A 20944-nucleotide genomic window follows, 5' to 3' on the forward strand; every position below is an offset into this window, starting at 1 on the left:
GGTAAGACTAGGACCAGATAAACATGGCTTTCTACACCAGATCCCTTCAACATCTGCCAAGGATAACGATAAATGACTTACACCGAATAATTCAAGCGTCATCATCGGCTCCCAAGAGCAAGAGGGAAAAGGGTTTCAAGATATACGTCTCTTCATTCATTGACAATTATGAAGGTAAGTTATGCTATGTCTTTAGCTAGCTGTAGCCCTAACGTTAGCGATGATGCTAGGTGACGTTAGGCTAGAAAGTAACCTTTACAAAATACTTATTAAACGATTAATTTTAGTTGTTGGTCACATGTGGTTTATTATATGTTCGTTTTACTATCTGACATTGAATAAATGAATGTATGGGCGTTTCTTCAACAAGGGGCACTTTTAGGTTTGTGAAGTTGAATAAAAAAACTTGTTCAAAAGTCACGTAACACCGTCTCATAAGTTTAAATTATTTGTCTAGTTTTAAGGTCTGTAAGAGGACAAACTTAGATTACAAGAGAAGTTATGAGTTATTCTGTTTTTAGATAACAGCAGTGAAATGTCATTTCCACCACATCTCAATGCTGTTATTTAAAAACAGAATAACTTATGTCAGCCAAGAATTGTCTAGGATCATTTTTGTAACTAGTTTTATCAGTTTTTCCACAATGTACAATAATTATACATTTGTCAATGAGATAAATTAACTGCCCTAAGGACCAAACGGTGAACAGTACACCTGTCACACTCTGAAATGTAATACTGGTTTGGGCAAGAGCTTATTAGAAAATAAATGACTTGCATTTTTATATTAAGCAGAGCATGATCTCGTAAATTGTGAATACATTTATAATGTGTGATGAGAACTTTTTAAATATTTTTTAAAAATGTGGGTGGTGATGGAAATTACAATGAATTAACGTGAATGTAGAGAAACAGTGGAGATGTTTATTAGAAAAACAATTAAACTCATCACACTCAGTAAACTCAATTCACAAAGCCATTAAACATAACCACAACTGTTTTTAGTGTAGTGCTGTGTTTGATGTATACAACTGATTTGTCTCACAGATGAACGGTTACAGTGTGTGTAAATAACTGACACAACTTATGGCAAGGCAAAAATATAAGCAATAAATGATGCAACAAAATTGAATTTTCATTCATCTAAATGAAATCAATTAATATAAAAGTATAATTTAGAAATAAAAACAATATTATAATCTAAATATAAAAAGTATTGTAATGTATTATAATATAAAAAGTATTACACAAATCTACTCTTGCAATCCATATCAATTGTACTTTGGTCATATTTTTAAAAAATGACATTTTTGGTTACAAAGTACATAAAAGTGCCCATAGTCTAAGAATCACCCATATACTAATGACTTGTGTTGTTCAGTTACATGTATTGACAGTATTTGGTTATCCCCAGTATCAAGTAAAGACAGACAGGGAGAGTCAGCATCCGTGCTACCCGTCATAGATCTTTGAGGAAACATGAGAAACCTCACACCATCAGAATAGGATGAAAGTTGTTCGTCTGATCCAACCAGTTCTGTTCTGGGGCTTCAATTTGGCAATGATGGGTTAAACTGGCAAACAATGTATAATTACCTAAACAAGTTGAACATCTTGGACTACTATCTAGCTAGCCAAACGTTTGAAGTAGGTAACACTATGATGACACTTGCCTGCCCTATTAGTGTTCTAGTAGACCTACCATTCCTATATGAAACCCCAGAAGCTGGTTGTTGAGACAGTTGCTTTGCTGTTTATATTGTGTTGTGTTTAACTTACTTTCTTACTAACCCTAAAGTAACCTCATTCTCTAACTCATAGTAGCTAACTTGAAAAATAATGCAAAATGCACTTTTGACTTTGAGATATCTGATCAGTTTGTGATCTCTGCTGATTATAACACACTTTTTTGTTTTTTAAAAGATTGTCCTAGAAGACTCCACTCCTGTTCAGCTCTATGAGGTTGAGTGCTCCTGTGTGGCTGGCAGAGCCTTAATCATAATGTTGCATTACTGTATCAGACTGTACAAAACATGTGTTTGTGTGAAAATCAATGTAAATAGTTCTCTTTAAGAAATGCACATGTATGTACATAAACAACAAACCTATACAAGGTACCTTTTGTTATTATGAATTCAGTGTTAGTAGTTATTAGATTACATTAAATTTTATTGTCATTTAGCAGAGTACAGGTACAGAGCCAATGAAATGCAGTTGACATCCAACCAGAAGTGCAAAGAAGCATTAAAGTACTGTTGAGTACTGTATTATGTGCAGTTATGTGGACTAGTTATCTACAAACTCATAACTCATACAAAATGTCAAACGTTGCATCACAATGTTACAATTATAGGAGCCATGTTATTGTTGAGTGTAGTATGACAGCTTGTGTCTTTGTATAATAAATGTCTGAATTAACTCATGTATTTGTGTTCCTCCTGGCAGTGTAAAAGACAATAAATGACATGTAAACATTGTCAATATTTCAGACAATTTTCTGAAAGGTATATCACAAGATACAAAAAAACAAACAGCGTAGTAAATTACAAAATATATAAGCAGTATATGGAAGCTCATAGAGAAAAATACAGTCCTTGGCGCTGGTAAACAAAAATTGTTCCACTCAAAAGACATGGCACAGCTCCTTGAACAAGTTTTCAACGTCCTGTGGTTATGATGAAATCTTCTAGCTTAAAATGTCGACTGCAGACCCGGGTGTTATCGGTAGGAGTGAAGTTCTCGCGTCTTATCTTGACTAGCCACTGAGCTCGTACCTCAGGCTGATGCGGAAAACGATGAAAACTTCAGAATTATACCTCGATGAAACGGCACATCGAGGAACAGTACAATGTAATTTAGAGTTGCCAATTTGATACTGATATGTAAGACGTTTCTTATTTACTGTTAACATTTTACATAGGGTACTCACTGATAGCTTGCCACTCACTCTTCCACAACATCTATATCAGAAATACCGGTAGTAACCTAAACCAGAAGTCCCCCCGCCCACCACGCAGATTTCGAACGTTCGTCGTGTCACCTGTGCACATAGCGAATGGTGGTGGCCCTGGGGTTAGAACCTGTGACCTTCTGATTAACAGCCCTGTGCTTTAGCCACTACGCCACCACCACTCCATAATTTATTCCTGTGGTCATGGTGTATGGTGTATGACAGCCCTCATTATGTTACAGCTGACATCGCCGGGAGATATAAGTAATATAAAACAGGTCAGAAAAGTGCATAACTCTTCAGATGCTGCCTCATTGCCAATGGCATTAAGCATTCAAGAGCACTTAGGACCCTAATGGAGGGCGCTTACGGCATCTGCAATACTGCTGAAATTTCTCAGCTGATTTTTATTATACATTTATATATTGTACCTTTGCTTATTCCTGCTAAGAATTTGTATAACCAATAAAATAAGCAATGAGATTCCCTCAGGAGGCTTAATTTGCTGACTTTGAGTCCTTGAGCAAGAACAGAGGAATCTTCAGTTTCATTTCATAAGTAATGTTAGAGTTGCTTATAATTTAGGTTAGATTCAACTTTACATCACTGGAAAAAAGAATAGGGTAAAAGGTGTAAGGTCTCTATACTTTGTCATATACCATAAGAATACATATATTAGAGGATAACACGGAAGAGATTAGACATCACCTGAATGAGTTCATCATTAGACACACTTAGTTGAGAATAAAGAGGGGTGTGGAAGAGTCCACAGCAGAATGGAGGCGGACACAGGGAAACAGGCTTCTCTTGGTATAGGAACGATCTTTAATTGGCAACTTCAACAGTTACAGCTTCACAAAACTCATTAGCTTCATTGATACGAACACTCTTAAACTCATCAGGGGCAGTGGTAGCTCAGCAATTGAGGCTCAGGGTTACTGACCAGAAGGTTGGGGGTTCAAGCCCCAGCAAGGCCCTTAACCCTATCTGCTCCAGGGGTGCCGTATCATGGCTGACCCTGCACTCTGACCTCATAGCTTAGCTGGGATATGTGAAAACTAATAAATTTCACTGTATTCATGCAAAGAAAACTGTGTGTATAATGTAAAGTATAAAATAAAATAAAGGATTCTATTCTATCAGCTTCACAGACACTATGGACTTCCTTGTGCCAGACTCTCTATGCTGTTGGTGTGGCTGCTTATATGCTGCTCTCCCCATGCTCACTGGAATTTGAGACAGGTGTTAGACATAATTTAGCTCAGGTGCAAGCACCATTACCGCTTTCTCTCTCTCAGGACGGATGCTTGACCATGCCCCCACTGCCACAAAGTGTAACAGATTGCCTCTAATATCAATTTAATTTAGAGGATAACATAGAAGATTTTAGACATCACCTGAATGAGTTTGATGAACATTAGACACACTTAGTTTAAATTAAAGAGGGGTAACAGATTTCCGGTAACCTCTGATATCAATTTAATTTAATATTCCACTGTCAACACTGGTGTACCTGCTGTTCATAGACCAATGTAGGGGTCACTGAGGGGATATATCACCAGAGTAATTGTGGTGAATAGATGTAAGATGAACAACAAAGACAATAATACAAATAATACAAATAAATGTATTTCATGATCAAATAAACAATAAAACGGAATAATACAAGTAATTAAAACACCAATATTAAAAGTAAAACACACAATGGTCTATGAATTACTTGTTGTAGCATGTGTCTTTAAGAATTTGTTTGCATTAAAGAGCCACACCCCTTGAGGTTTAGTTCCGAGCGCCGCCACTGACACATGAGTGGACACTGACCATGGGAACTGTAGTTCTAAGACTGACCACTCAGCACCACCACTGACACACAAGTGAACACTGATCATGGGAACTGTAGTTCCGAGACTGAGCGCCGCCACTGACACATATGAGCTGACACTGACCATGGGAACTGCAGTTCTGAGACTGACCGCTGAGTGCTGCCATTGACACACATGAGTGGACACTGACCATGGGATCTGTCGTTCCGAGACTGATCACTCAGCACCACCACTGACACATGATTGGACACTGACCATGGGAACTGTAGTTCTGAGACTGACTGCTGAGCGCTGCCACTGACACACATGAGCTAACACTGACCATGGGAACTGCAGTTCTGAGACTGACCGCTGAGCGCTGCCACTGACACACGAGCGGACACTGACCATGGGATCTGTAGTTCCGAGACTGACCACTCAGCACCACCACTGACACATGATTGGACACTGACCATGGGAACTGTAGTTCTGAGGCTGACCGCTGAGCACCGCAACTGACACACACGAGTGGACTCTGACCATGGGAACTGTAGTTCTGAGACTGACCACTGAAGCACTTGCCATTTGTGGCAGGGCGGAGGGCGGGGCTGGGTCGTGATCCTACACACCCGGTCCCGTATTAGGCTAATTATGCCTCTGTGTGGGATAAAGGCTGAATGCTGAGGATCGTGCGGGATAGAGAGATCGTTTACGGACATGTCCATCATGTGTGTGTTTGTGTCTTCTTTTAAATGTCTCTCTCCTGCACGATCCTCTGCAGTCAGCCTTTATCCCACATGGAGGCATAATTAGCCTAATACGGGACCGGGTGCCACAAATGGTAAGTGATTTTCTAGTATCAAATGATCAATTTAGCATGATTTCTCAAGGATAAGGTGTTGGATTGATGCTGCTGTCTAAATCTGATCAAAAATGACCTTTTTCAAATAGTGATGATGTTTTTTACATCTGTAATGTCCTGAATATACTTTGCGATCAGTCGAATGCCACTTTGGTGAATTAAAGTACCAATTGATCCAAGATGGCGGCGCGGTAGCACGCAGCGGCCACTCCGGATCCACAATGGTGCTATTTTTGTTAAAAAAGCCCGACTTTTGCAACACATGGACATCGGAGCAACCGGTGTTCATGTCTACCATCGCCAGACACTACTGAAATATAAGACTCATGCAAAAACCAAGCTGCATGATGACCTGCAGGAGGCGCTACGCGTACTCTGCTTGCTGCGGAGACCAGGCCTCCAGCCCTCGGCGTCGCCTGATGCCGGTGGCCGGGGGAGAGGACGTCGTAAGCGGTGTGCGAGAAAGCGGAAGCGCGGAAAGAGCTGACACTGACCGTGTCAGTGGACAGCGGTGACACGCGGCGCATGTGGCAGGGCATCCAGGCCATCACCAACTACAGGACAACATCAGTTGCCTGTGACAAAGATGCCTCCCTTCCAGATGCGCTGAACGACTTCTACGCTCGGTTTGAAGTGCAGAACGACGTGATGGCGAGGAAGTCCACCCCTCCTCCCAACGACCAGGTGCTCTGTCTTACCACGGCAGATGTGAGGAAAACTCTACGTAGAGTCAACCCACGGAAGGCTGCTGGACCAGACAACATTCCTGGCAGAGTGCTCAGAGGATGTGCAGACCAGCTAGCAGATGTTCTTACCGACATCTTCAACATCTCTCTGAGCAGCGCCGTCGTTCCAAGCGTGCTTCAAGGCCACCACCATCATCCCCGTGCCAAAGAAGTCTTCAGTGTCCTGCCTCAGCGACTACCGTCCCGTCGCACTTACACCCATCATCATGAAGTGCTTCGAGAGGCTCGTCATGAGGCAGATTAAGACCCAGCTGCCCCCTCACTAGACCCACTGCAGTTTGCGTATCGTTCAAACCGTTCAGCGGACGATGCCATCACCACAACCCTCCATCTGGCCCTCACCCACCTAGACAATAAGGACTCATACGTTCGAATGCTGTTCATAGATTTCAGCTCAGCATTCAACACAATCATTTCCCAGCACCTGATTGGAAAGCTGAACCTGCTGGGCCTGGACACCTCCCTCTGCAACTGGATCCTGGACTTCCTGACTGGGAGACCTCAGTCAGTCGGATCGGGAACAGCATCTCCACCACCACCACACTGAGCACTGGGGCCCCCAGGGCTGTGTGCTCAGTCCACTGCTGTTCACTCTGCTGACTCACGACTGTTCAGCAATGCACAGCTCGAATCACATCATCAAGTTCGCCGATGACACGACCGTGGTGGGTCTCATCAGCAAGAACGACGAGTCAGCATACAGAGAGGAGGTGCAGCGGCTGACGAACTGGTGTAGAGCCAACAACCTGTCCCTGAATGTCGACAAAACAAAAGAGATGGTTGTTGACTTTAGGAGAGCACAAGGTGAACACACTCCGCTGAACATCGACGGCTCCTCTGTGAAGATCGTCAAAAGCACCAAATTCCTTGGTGTTCACTTGGCGGAGAACCTCACCTGGTCCCTCAACACCAGCTCTATCACCAAGAAAGCCCAGCAGCATCTCTACTTTCTTCGAAGGCTGAGGAAAGCACATCTCCCAACCCCCATCCTCACTACATTCTATAGAGGGACTATTGAGAGCATCCTGAGCAGCTGCATCACTGCCTGGTTTGGGACTTGCACCGTTTCGGACCGCAAAGCCCTGCAGAGGATAGTGAAGACAGCTGAGAAGATTATTGGGGTCTCTCTTCCCTCCATCAAAGACATTTACAAAAAACACTGTATCCGCAAAGCAACCAGCATTGTGGACGACCCCACACACCCCTCTCACAAAATCTTTACCCTCCTCCCGTCTGGCAAGAGGTACCGAAGCATTCGGGCCCTCACGGCCAGACTGTGTAACAGCTTCTTCCCCCAAGCCATCAGACTCCTCAATACTCAGAGACTGGTTTGACACACACGTGTCCTGAGTTGCACTTTAATTACTGTCACTTTATAACTGTCTGCTACCTCAATAACTGCTATGTGCATAGAACATTATCTTATAGTATGTTATGTTTACATTTTTAGAAACTGTCATCTTTTTGCACTACTGAGTACTGGTCGGCGCTGCACTGTCTATTGTCCTGTTCATTGTCAGAAATTGTTGTACTGTCCTGTACTTTTTGCACATGTTTGCACGTGCACTTTATATAGGTATTTTATTTCGTTGTGTAGTCTCATGTGGTCCTGTGTTGGTTCTTTGTTGTTTTTATGTAGCACCATGGTCCTGGAGGAACATTGTCTCATTTTGCTGTGTACTGTACTAACTGTATATGGTTGAAACGACAATTAAAAACCACTTGACTTGACTTGACTTGACTTGATTTCCTTCCGAAACAGCAAAATCTGTACATTATTCCTAACTTTTGGCCGCCAGTCACTACGTTTCCATCTAAGGATTTTTTGCGGAAAATGTTTTAGCGCATGAAAATAAAGCTGGTGGAAATGCGCATTATCAATAAAATGTCACAGATGTCGACATAATATTTTTCTGTTTAACTCAAGAGCATAAACTCTATGTCAATACATCAAATGTCGCAAAAAAAGGTCTGGAAACACTTTTTGTTGATAACATTGGCATTAACTCTAAAATGTAGTGTCACGTGACTGAGTTTGCCCCAATCGTTAGCCTGTGTTAATCATGATGCAAAAACCTTCTATAATAGCCAGCCAGCCCCAGGAACTGCCTCACCCCCTTTTTGGTCTTAGGTCTAGGGCAAGTCGCAATTGCCGCGGTCTTATCAATTTGGGGACACACCTGGCCATGACCCAAGTGGAACCCCAAATACCGTACCTCCACCTGCCCAATCGTGCACTTCTTTTTTTTTTTGGTTTGCCGTGAGCCCCACCCACCTCAGCGATCTCAGGACGGCCCTCAGATGTTGCATGGCGTATGCAGAGGTCTGAGGATCCTATCCATGAGGCGTTGAAAGGTGGCCGGAGCCCCGAACAAAATGAAAGGAAGTGTCACAAATTGGTGTAATCCAAACGGCGTGGTGAAGGCGGTTTTCTCACGGGATATTGGTGTCAAGGGGATCTACCAATAGCCCTTTGTTAAATCCAAGGTCGAATAAAACCGAGCAGTACCCAACCGATCGAGCAGTTCATCAACTCGGGGCATCGTGTATGCTTCAAATTTAGACACCGCGTTAACTTTACTATAATCCACACAGAACCGCACAGACCCATCGCTCTTAGGAGCAAGAACAACCGGGCTGGACCAATCACTGTGGAATTCTTCTATTACTCCCATTTCGAGCATCGCATCCAACTCCTCAAGAACTACTTTCTTTTTAAGTTCAGGCAAGCGATAAGGGCAGCAACGTACAACCACTCCCGGCTCGGTCTCGATGTGGTGATGTATGAGATTTGTATGGCCCGGTAGAGGGGAAAAAACATCTGAAAACTCTTTTTGTAAATCAGAGACCTCTGCGAGTTGGCGCGGCGAAAGCTGGTCCCCACAATTAACCGAGGTGTCGAGATTGCAGAGTTTGTTTACCTCCGGCCCAAGCTCCGCCCTTTCCGGAACCACCGTGGCCAACGTCACAGAAGCCACCTCTTCTCTCCATAATTTCAGGAGGTTGAGGTGGTAAATTTGTCATGCGCCCCCTCTATCGGTACGTTTAACCTCATAATCGAGATCCCCTACTCGTCGTGTGACCTCAAAGGGTCCTTGCCACTTGGCGAGTAATTTAGAACTCGATGTTGGGATTAATACAAGTACTTTATCTCCCGGTGAAAATTCCCTTAGGCGGGTACCCCTGTCATACAGCCGGCGTTGGCATTCTTGAGCCTGGAACAAATTCTCCTGTGTTAGTAGCCCCAGGGTGTGGAGTTTTGCTCTAAGATCAAGAACGTACTGAATTTCTTTTTTGCTATTAGATGGTCCCTCCTCCCACGCCTCGCGGATGACGTCAAGGACCCCGCGTGGGCGTCGCCCATACAACAGCTCAAATGGGGAGAACCCTGTGGAGGCTTGTGGGATCTCCCGTACTGCAAACAACAGGGGGTCCAGCCATCTATCCCAATTCCTAGCATCTTCGTGTACGAATTTACGAATCATGTTCTTGAGTGTTTTATTAAACCGTTCCACTATCGGCCATCGGTCTGGGGATGGTAAACGCTAGTGCGGATTGACTTAACGCCCAAAAGCTCGTAAAGTTCGCGGAGTGTCCGTGACATAAACGTTGTGCCTTGGTCGGTGAGGATTTCCTTTGGAATCCCCACCCGGGAGATTATTTTGAAGAGTTCCCCTGCAACACTAATTGCTGAGATGTTGCTGAGCGGCACTGCTTCCGGATATCGCGTCGCGTAATCCATGAGGACCAACACAAAGCAATGCCCGCATGCTGACCGTTCTAATGGCCCAACGAGGTCCATTCCAATTCTTTCGAAGGGGACCTCGATTAAAGGTAGAGGGAGCAATGGCGCTTTTGGGGTGGCCGGAGGGTTTACGAGCTGGCATTCCCGGCATGCCGCACACCACCTGCGGACGTCGCTGCCAATGCCCGGCCAATAGAAACAGGCTATTAAACGGAGCAGTGTTTTTCGTTCCCCTAGGTGACCGGCCATGGGGTTATAGTGAGCCGCCTGGAAAACCATTTCCCGGCGGCTCCGTGGAATCAATAACTGGGTCACTTCTTCTTTTGTTAGAGCATCCTGCGTCACTCTATATAATCGTTCTTTTATTATGGCAAAGTAGGGGTATGAATTGGCGATGCCCGGCTGGAGCGGTTGACCATCAATAACTCTCACTTGGTCGAGGGTGTGTTTAAGGGTTTCGTCCCACGACTGCTCTAGAGGAAAGTCCCCCTCAGGGAACTCCCTGAGAGGAGGGGCGGCAACCTCACCCCTCCCCTCGTCACTCGGAGCAGCCGAGGACGTCCCCGGCTCCGCCTCTCCAGCCAATGCATCACACACCTCACACCTCTTTATGCAGGACCCATCCGCACAAATACCCTCTAAAATATTTCTAAAACCCAGCCAATCAGTGCCCAAGATTAGCGGATGAGCGAGGCGGGAACTAACCGCTGCCTTCACACTATATTTTTTCCCTTAATTTAATTACCAAAGTCACCATGGGATACTCGTGAACATCCCCATGCACACACCTCACCTTCACCAATTTAGCTATACCTGGGTTGAACCAAGCTTTGGTGGATGGTGGTTTGATTACAGCCGGTATCCAGCAAAGCTTGGTATATACACCCCCTGATCCATACCGGAATCCGGTACGCTCCAGCCCGATCGGGGCAGCCTGCGGGACATCGGAGACCTGCACCACTGTCCCCACTTCCATCAGTGGACACTGATCGAGGAGGTGGCCTGGGTCTCCGCACCTCCAACAGGCCGGCCCAGGTGTTATGCCTGCACTGGTGGTGGCGGGCGCCCCCACCTGAGGAGGAGAGCGGCTGTAGGACAGGGAAGGAAAATTCTCCCAAGGCCAGGAAGCCGGTCGGACAAATACTCCACGCCTGCGCGGGGCAGGAACGGGCCCTGGGGTGAGAACAGAGCGAGAGGACACAGGGGAAGGGGAGGAGGCGGGGGCAGACACAGGGGAGAGAGAGAGAGAGAATAAGAAGAAGAGGGCTCGTCCGCCCTCGGGATCGCCTAGAACAGCTTCCTCCAGCACCACCTGATCGATCACTCCCTCGACGTTGCGGTCCCCCGCGAGCAGCCACCACCGACAGGCGTCACGGAACCATTGAGCAAATGCAAATGGGCGATCGGACTTCTCTAACTTCATACCCCGGAAGAGCTGGCGATTCTCTTCCAGGCTCCGACCGACCCATTGCAAAATGGCTCTCTTCAGGTCTGAGTAAACCAGGAGGTTCGTCGCCGGCAGTTGTTGTGCCGCAAGTTGAGCTTCCCCGGACAGGAGAGGAATTAGGCGGGCTGCCCACTGTTAGAGCGGCCAGCCCCAGATTTCTGCCGTGCGCTCGAATAAATCGAGGAAGGCCTCAGGATCATCCGCTGCCCCCATCTTCTGTAACGTGGGCGGGGGTAGCGTAGCGCGGGTGTCCGGGGTCACGGTTGTGACTGACGTGGTCTCCTGGCTGAGGAGGCTCCGGATGGCGTGCTGGTCCTCTGCCTGAGCCCGCATGATCTCGAAAAACCGGCGATCTTGGTCCTGCCGGAGCTCAAGCAGGGATTGCTGGTGGCTTTGATGTAACGTCGCGAGGGACTGGAGGAATCCGCCAGCTGGGAGGACTCTATGGGGCGACCTTTCTCCATGCTTGGATGCACTTGGAAACGGATCCTGGGTTTCGGCACCAGTGTAAGACCCTCACGGGAAGAAGGACACAGGAAACAAGGTTGTGAACTAAAGGTAAGGCTTTTAATTGCCATTTTCTCTTTCACAGATTCACAGTACATACAACAGTATACAAGCGCACTGGGTTGGCTTGTGGGGCTCTCTCTCTCTCGACTGGAGGCTCTATGTCTGCTTTTATGCCGCTCTCCTCGTGCTCACTGGAATTAGAGACAGGTGTTAGGCATAATTTAGCTCAGGTGTAAGCGCCCTTACCGCTTGACCACGCCCCCGCTGCCACAGTGACCCTTCCAGGAGTGCCAACATAAATCATGCAAATGGACAAGTGCACGGTGAACAAATGAATGGCCACTGTTTGCGATTAATTTAATCGCAGTATCCATACGTTTATTTATTAAAGTTCCTTTTCCACACCATTCAAAATAATAGACGGCAGTCACTGAATTAGCCCACAAAACATAAATCATATAATTTCTGCGCACAAAGATGTTTTAAATTAAAAATACATTCACAATACTAGGAGAAAAGCATCAGTGCTTCTTTTTTTTGGAACACTTACATATAATCAAATTCTATAAAAATTATTGTTTAGACTTTTGAAAAAAATGCAGGCAAAATCCCCTGTATTAAATTAAATAAATACCAAACGAATAAAGCATTAAATTAAAATGTTTTATTACCAAACAAAAACAGTCGGCTGAATGACATTCTCAGAATGTTCTGCACTTTTTTCAAGACTATAAACTATCAGAACTATTTGTCCAATGCTGAGTTCACTTTCAGAAAACGAGCTTTTGAACATATTAAAACGATTAAATATTTTTAATCTAACCATCTTTACCTCATATCACATTTTTTGCTTCATCAGAAAATATACATTTGATTTTTAAGCTCAAATACATTTTAGATGATAATCAAGTTCAGTTGGTGGTTAAAAGTTTCTGGAGAAATATGCGGGACATAATGCAGTTGTGAAGGTGATGCTTTAGATTAGATGATTGTTCAAAATATTGAATATCAGGAATGTATCATATGTAAACTCTGATATTACACCGCATCATTTAGTTTTTCTTTAATATCTGTGCACACATAAACACATCGATTGATGGTCCTTATACTGAGACAGAACGTTTCCGCCACTTCTTTTGCCGGCAGGTTGCCAGCTTCAACAGAGCCATAACGATCTGCTTTCGGGTCGGAACCGGTGCCAAACTGCGATAGGTACAACATCAGGACCAATATTACAGTCCGATCAGAAAGGCGACTGTTCCCTTTTAATTGCAATTCCTCCTCTTCCGATTGCTTTTATTTGTTCATTAAAATGACGGTAAACTGTCTCATTTCAATGAATTGTCTCAATACTCTCCCCATTTTACCCAAACTTCAGAGGAAATAAATTAGGGACATCTGGGAGGTGAATTCGCGATATACACACTTTTCTGTATGGAAACGGCTTCAGGGCAGATTTCTATTGCGCTAAAACTTATGCAACACAGTGTTTTTTTAGGCATGACGTCATCACAAACACCATTTTTAGCGATAAAAGGCCATTTGAATGGAAACAGGCAGAAAGTGGCAAAAGTCGCAATTTTATTTTTCGCATTTTCACTTTGTCGACAACAAAATAGTGTGAAAGGTGGATGGAAACTAGGCTAGTGTGTGTATAAATATATAAACTGTTTATATACAGTTGCAGTCAGAAGTTTACATACACTTAATTTACATCATTCAACTTTTTTTTTAACATCTCCGCAGATTTAATATTAGCAAACTATAGTTTTGTCAAGTCATTTAGGACATCTACTTTGTGCATGACATGAGTAATTTTCCCAACAATTGTTACAGACAGATTGTTTCACTTCTAATTGACTATCACAATTCCAGTGGGTCAGAAGTTTACATACACTAAGTTAACTGTGCCTTTAAGCAGCTTGGAAAATTTCAGAAAATGATGTCAAGCCTTTAGGCAATTAGCCAATAAGCTTGTGATAGGCTAATTGGAGGTGTATCTGTGGATGCATTTTAAGGTCTACCTTCAAACTCAGTGCATCATTGATTTTCATGGGAAAAGCAATAGAAATCAGCAACAAAAATTGTGGACCTCCACAAGTCTTGTTCATTCTTAGGAGCAATTTCCAAACAACTGAAGGTACCACATTTATCTGTACAAACAACAGTACGCAAGAATAAACACCATGTGACCACACACCCATCATACCGCTCAGGAAGGAGATGCATTCTGTCTCCTAGAGATCATTTACATTTACATTTATGGATTTGGCAGATGCTTTTATCCAAAGTGACTTACAGTGCATTTATTACAGGGACAATCCCCCCAGAGCAACCTGGAGTTAAGTGCCTTGCTCAAGGACTCAATGGTGGTGGATGTGGGGATCGAACCAGTGACCTTCTGGTTAACAGTTATGTGCTTTAGCCCACTACGCCACCACTACTTCATGGAGTTTGGTGTGAAAAATGCAAATCAATCCCAGAACAACAGCAAAGGACCTTGTGAAAATGCTGGAGGAAACAGCTAGACAAGTATCTATATCTACAGTAAAACAAGTCCTATACCGACATAACCTGAATGGCTGCTCCAAAACTGCCATAAAAAAGCCAGACTACATTTTCCAATGCACATGGGGACAAAGATTTAATTAAACAAAAAAACAATGGGGTGGCTGTGCCTTAGGTGGTAGAGTGGGTCGGCCACTAATCGCAGGGTTGGTGGTTCGATTCCCGGCCCACATGACTCCACATGTTGAAGTATCATTGGGCAAGACACTGAACCCCAAGTTGCTCCCAATGGCAGGCTAGCGCCATCATTTGTGTAAGTGTGAATGGGTGAATGGGACACAGTGTAAAGCACTTTGGTAACTGCTAAGGTTAAAAAAGGCACTATATAAGTGCAGACCATTTACCAAACAAAAAAACAATCAGTTTGGCCATAATGACCATAGTTATGTTTGGAGTAGAAAGGTTGAGGGTTGCAAGCTGAAGAACACCATCCCAACCGTGAAGCATGGGGGTGGCAGCATCATGTTGTGGGGGTGCTTTGCTGCAGGTGGGACTGGTGCAATTCACAAACTAGATGGCATTATGAGGTAGAAAATGATGTGAATATATTGAAGCAACATCTCAAGACATCAGACATGAAGTTAAAGCTTGGTCGCAAATGTGTCTTCCAAATGGACAATGACCTTTTAAAAATGGCAAAATTGCTCAAGGATAACAAAGTCAAGGTACTGGAGTCAATCTGAAAAAGAGTGTGTGAGCAAGGAGGTCTACAAACCTGACTCAGTTACACCAGTTCTGTCTGGAGGAATGGGACAAAATTACAGCAACTTATTGTGAGAAGCTTGTGGAAGGATCCCCAAAACATTTGACCCAAGTTAAACAATTTAAAGGCAATGCTACCAAATACTAACAAAGTGTATGTAAACTTCTGACCCACTGGGAATGTGATGAAAGAAATAAAAGCTGAAATAAAGCATTCTCTCTACTATTATTCTGATATTTCACATTTTTAAAATAAAGTAGTGATCCTAACTGACCAAAGACAGGTAATGTTTTCTATGATTCAATGTCAGGAATTGTGAAAAACTGAGTTTTTGGATAAGGTGTATGTAGACTTCAACTGTGTATATGTATATATATATATATATATATATATATATATATACAGATATATAAACTGTGTATATTAATACAAATCATATATTCATAGGAGCAATGAAATAGAAAAAGTGAGAAAAAAACACATGAAAATGTATCTAATGCTTAAAAATTATTATTTTTAATATTGCTTTAGTAACAGATTTAGTTTGCATTGGGTTTGTGTAACAAACTGGCCATGGAGACAGTGTTAGGATCCATGTGCTCCAGTTTATTAAAAGAGACATAACCAAAAAATCAAAAATAGCAAGGACAGAGACATAGTCATAAAGCAGGCATATAAATCCAATAAACCAAATAGACAGTCCAACCAGGCAAACAAAACAAAGGGTAATCCAAAAAGCAGTAAATCCAGATAAACAGACAATGGTCATAACATGAATCAAGAAACAATGGCAATGGAAAAACGCTCAGTAAGGCAGGGTAAACTGGCAATACTTCGTCGCAATGAACAATAGATGGAACTGCATGGCTATATGTACCTGTGGTAAACAGGAAACAGGCTGTGGAAATGGAAGAAACCAACATATTTTTCTATGTTTCAATGCACAATTCAATTCTGTCCACTCTCAATTTCATTGAGTTCGTCATCCAGTCAGAGCTGATTTGAGTTTATAAACACATGCCAATGATCACACCGATTGTCAGAAAGATGTAATGCAGTGTGTGTGTGAGGCAGTGGGCAGCTCTGTTGCACATGTCAGTGTCACAGCAGTGGATTCTCACTCCAGGCAACTCCTGCTGCTGACAGTGACGAGAGGTGGCGCAGCCGCTTGTGAGGACGATACCCAGTGCCGCTGTTAAGAACAAGTCAGGAGAGAGAGAGAGAGAGAGAGAGAGAGAGAGAGAGATCCGTCATTCCGAGAATATATAAGGAAACAGCTCTGTCGCTCTGTTCTGATCATCACTGCTTCAATAGAGCTCATGTCTTACAGCTAATCTCTGACCATCTCACATACGTCTGATAACACTATGTAACACAATTTTTGTTCCTTGGTAGTAAGTGTTATTTCCTAATTGCTTATGCCTCAAAAGTATAGAAAATGGCTATTATTCCCCACAAACTTTGCTTTTGTGACCAAGACAGTGATATTTTGAAATGTACCAATTTCCAATGAGAAAACGGGCAAATTTGTGTCTTTCTGTTCACATAATACATAATTCACATCATATGAATCCAAATTAACATGTATTTATACTATAGTAATACAAAAATGACTACAAAAGATTTAGAAGTAGTTTTTGGAGATTTATGATTATACTGTAAATCACTTTACGAATCAGCCCCCAAATGTAGTCTCCCATCATGTTCTCATTATACTGTCCTTGGTAGCGGCATTCAAAGTCCAGTATATCTTGATGGAAGCGCTCGCCTTGCTCCTCCGAGTACGCTCCCATGTTCTCCTGGAATTTATCAAGATGAGCATCAAGGATATGGACCTTCAACAGAGTCTCAACCAGCTCCACATAGTTTTCGGCCTTGTGATTGCCCAGGAAGCCCTGAACCACTGCAACAAAGCTGTTCCAAGCTGCTTTCTCCTTACTAGTGAGCTTCTTGGGGAATTAATTGCACTCCAGGATCTTCTTTATCTGTGGTCCGACGAAGACACCGGCTTTGACCTCTGACCTCAGACAGCTTAGGGAAGTAGTATCGAAGGTACTTGAAGACTGCCAACTCCTTATCTCGAGCTCAGACAAATTGTTTTATAAGGCCCAATTTTATGTGCAGTGGTGGCATCAGCACCTTCCGGGGGTCCACCAGTTCCTCCCACTTGACGTTGTTCTTCCCCACAGAGAACTCGGTCTGCTGTGACCAGTCCTGCCTGTGGTAGTGCGCCTTGGTGTCCCTGCTGTCCCAAAGGCAAAGATAACAGGGAAACTTGGTAAAACCGCCTTGGAGACCCATCAGGAATGCCACCATTTTGAAGTCACCTATAACCTTCCAGCCATACTCATCTTACTTCAAGGTGTCCAGCAAGGTCTTGATGCTTTTGTAATCCTCTTTGAGGTGCACCAAGTGAGCCAGGGGAAGAGACGGGTACTTGTTTCCATTATGGAGCAGCACAGCTTTGAGGCTCCTTGATGAGATGTCAATGAAGAGGTGCCACTCTTTCTGGTTACAGGCGATTCCAATTGCCTCAAACAGACTGGTCACATTGTAGCAGAAGCAGAGCCCCATCTTGATGGCTAAAGAAGCTGGAAAAAGGTTGGTGAAGCTTCCTCTGGTCTGCAACTGGCACACTTTCATCAAGTTCCACTGCTTGAGCCTAGACGTTAAAAGCTCTGCATTGGACTTGGTGAGACCAAGATCTCTGATCAAGTCATTGAGGTCTTTTTAGTTGGGGTAGTATGGGTTTTTCTCCTCAGCTCCACCTCTGAAATCCCTCAAAGTTCATGTCCTTGATGCTGATCTTGATAAATTCCAGGAGAACATGGGAGCGTACTCGGAGGAGCAAGGCGAGCGCTTCCATCAGGATATACTGGACTTTGATCGCCACTACCAAGGACACTATAATGACAACATGATGGGAGACTACATTTGGGGGCTGATTCGTGAAATTTACAGTATAATCATAAATCTTGAAAAACTACTCGCTTCTAAATCTTTTGTAGTCATTTTTGTATTACTTTAGTATAAATACATGTTCATTTGGATTCATATGTTGTTTTTTCTGACTTTTATGTGAATGAAAACACACAAGTTCGCCCATTTCTCATTGGAAATAGGTACATTTCAAAACATCACTGTCCTGGTCACAAAAGCAAAGTTTATGGGGAATAATAGCCATTTTCTGTACTTTTGAGGCATAAGCATTTAGGAAATAACGCTTACTACACAGGAACAAAAAAAAGAAAGAAAAAAACTGTTTTTACACAGTGTAATTAAACTCACTAAAAACACCACATCATCAGGCTCAAGGGCATCATTGACTTGTGTGTCACTGTGGCCAGAAAGAAGTGACCATCATGCAGTTACAGAAGTAAATACCCATACAATAATCATCGCTCGTGGTGGAAACCAAATCTGTGTTAATTTCATTCATTTACATGAAACTGTGTTAACCTAATTTTGGGATAAACGTTTGCAGGTGCTAATCAACTTCCGGGACCAACTTCCCAAACAGGGGACCCACATTTGGTGCAATGGTGGCGGCTCCTTCTTCCTAAATGGTGGTGCAGCGCTGGCAAAGTGAGACCCTGTCTAGGTGTTTACTGTTTTCTGAAGATACCGTCAGTCAGACAGTCTCTTCAGAAGAGAAGTTCTTGTTCAGATTGAGCTGCACTTATGGCCAGATTTTTTGCTGATAGTTGAAAGTAAATCCACACTGGACAGCTTGTACCATGGATGTTGGAAGTCTAAATTAATAATTCCAACTACTTCCCTCACAACCAATTGATGGTTGGAAAAGTAAATAAAGTATGAGCAAACATTAGCGCAACTGAATGTATGTATGAAGGACTCTGTTTTTGCGACTGTGCTAGGCACAGTGCTAATGAGAGCACCTGTGTGTGTATTGTATGTAGATTTCCTCAGAAATATGTAATTGTGCTAAGACATCTGAGAAGCACGTCTATTTTTGGAGCAAAGTCTAAAAACAGTTCCTGCAGTTCCTTCATGGCCATGCTCAGTAACTTTGCACCTATCGCATAGCACTGTGTTTAAAGGTTTAGTTCCCCCCAAAATGTAAATTCTCATCCTCATGCGATCCCAAATGCGTATGACTTTATTTCTTCTGCAGAACACAAACAGAGCCGAAATATTCTTCTAAAAATCTTCATTTGTGTTCTGCAGAAGAATAGATAACGGGTAATTTGTCATGTTTACATTCTGCATTCATGGCGCTAATGCTACGCTTGCACATTATACGTGGCCACAATATGCACCGGTTACCCTCTTTTATTGTATTTTATAGACTTTTATAGAAAAAAATCACATCTCATTGTCTTGTAAAATGTTTGCAGAAGCTCTGCAACTCTGTACTCCAGTGTGTTCATACTGACTGATCTCGATAAAGTGACAAAATAAACTGGGAAAAATGTTGTCACAGCCAGCAATAACGTGGACCAATAGCAGTAAGAAGCTGTTTAAAAGCCAGTATAAAGTTTTTCCAGAAAGTTTGTCTGGCAAGCAGTTTTTTAAATACCGCAACAAACTCCAAAAAACGTTCTTTTTGTCTGATGATCCACTTGTTATTGCTGGTCAAAGGGAAGGTGGAAATTATCATTTTTATAATTTAATCTCATTCTAAAGAGTATTTAAATAGACAAATATATAAATAAATAAATAAAATTGTATCCGCCCCTGTGAATGACATGATGTCATCAATATTGCTGGCCCATTTTCCTGAAGACAAAGAAAGCAATTATACATTTGTAGTTCTGAGTGAATTGAAATGTGTTTTATTTTCTGTTAACCTTTATTGGGTAATCTAGCATATACAACTCTGAGACCACTATAGTAAAACTGTAGTTCTGTTTTGCATTTTTCTCATTTAATTATCAGATTATTACAAATTATATTAATAGGCATAACAATATGAGTGAGGGTTAGGAAGAAGTGAAGAATAAATATACATTTATAAACATAAAAAATGATAAATCTTTTCTAAAAGTGTTTGGCTTTTCCCGATTTGGCTTTAATGACAGAATGCACTGGAGCTGACATGAACAAAACCTGACGATCATTTTATCCAGCATGATTTCAGAATGTTCCAAAGAGCATCTTGGATGCTTGAAAGTATTGCATTTAGAAATAGTGCACAACCTTAACTTCATTGTCATGGCTGTGGCACAGAAGGTAGCATACTTGCACATGGCATAAGGCAGGTCAAAACCTTTCCTCAACAGAAGACAAGAGAGGCACACTTTAAGCTTAACGGTTCACTCAAATAAATGGTTCCTGAAATGACAGAAAACGCAGGTCCAATTCAAACCCAAGACACAATTCAAAGAGCCGTCCTGCTGTGTCAAATCTGATTGAACGTGTCAGTCTCTCATGCGTGGACACACTGCACTCTTTGACGTCTTTTTCTCCTGAGCTGGTGAGATTTAGTACCACCTCAGCCGTTTACTCCTCACATCCTTCAAACATCTAAGAGATTGACATGCCGTCTTGCGTGGACATCAGCATGCTTCATTATTGACTGTGTAGGACTCTTGTGCTTTGAGATCATCTGTCCCCTTATTCCTCAGTCAGCAGACTCGCACGTTTAGAA

Source organism: Xyrauchen texanus, chromosome 3 (genome assembly GCF_025860055.1).
Source record: "Xyrauchen texanus isolate HMW12.3.18 chromosome 3, RBS_HiC_50CHRs, whole genome shotgun sequence".
Lineage (NCBI taxonomy): Eukaryota > Metazoa > Chordata > Actinopteri > Cypriniformes > Catostomidae > Xyrauchen > Xyrauchen texanus.